Source organism: Macrobrachium rosenbergii, chromosome 8 (genome assembly GCF_040412425.1).
Source record: "Macrobrachium rosenbergii isolate ZJJX-2024 chromosome 8, ASM4041242v1, whole genome shotgun sequence".
Classification (NCBI taxonomy): domain Eukaryota; kingdom Metazoa; phylum Arthropoda; class Malacostraca; order Decapoda; family Palaemonidae; genus Macrobrachium; species Macrobrachium rosenbergii.
The window spans coordinates 39,178,796-39,179,732 of record NC_089748.1 but is presented as its reverse complement, the minus strand read 5'-3'; positions in this window follow the sequence as shown (position 1 = coordinate 39,179,732).

The window sequence follows — 937 nt, the reverse complement described above, 5'->3', positions numbered from 1 at the left end:
TATATATATATATATATATATATCTATATATATGTATATATACATATACATAATATATATATACATACATATATATATATATATATATATATATATATATATATATATATATATATATATATATATATATTAAACGTATGGTATTTTTTGACATCCTGCAACAAAAAGAAGTACAGGAACATCTCAGACCTTGGAACTGGAATAGAGAATTTAGACCAAAGGCCAAGGGCTGGGACCTGTGAGATCATTCAAGCGCTGTGAGGGGAAACAGAGTAAAAAGGTTTGAGAGGTGTAACAGGAGAAAACCTCAAAGCAGTTGCATTATGCAACAATTGTTAGGAGAGGGTTCAGGAAAGTAAGGTGGAAGGAAGAGAATGTGGACGGAGGTGCAGTAAAAAGAATGAAAGAGGTTGCAGCTAGGGGGCCGAAGGGACGCTGCAAAGAACCTTAAGTAATGCCTACAGTGCACCGCGTGAGGTGCAATGTGGACATTACCCCCTTGCGGAGAGACGCAGACCTTCTTAGTGAGGTGCAATTTCTTATGAGAAAAAACTGTCTGTTGTCTAGAATGGGCCTAAAATGGCTCATTTCAGTGATTTTATTATGCCTCTTGAACGATAGGCCTACTACGTAGAGATACTGATATTTCCTTCTTATTCTCTACAAGTTCGCGAGAGGTAGACCCTTACCTATCAACCTGTTTTTTTTTTATTATTATCCTGGGAGGCAGTCAGTAAATAAAAGCATCAATGATAACGCTGAGATCCCCTTATTAAAAAAAAAAAGTCTGTGGCATCAAGTTTCTGGAAATATCTCTTGTGGTTTCACCTAATTCATTTTATGATCGTCATGTATGTATATACTATATAAATACCTCAGTCGACAGGTGGCTGAAAATGATTGTTCAATTTTAGAAACTTTTTATGTTACTGATACA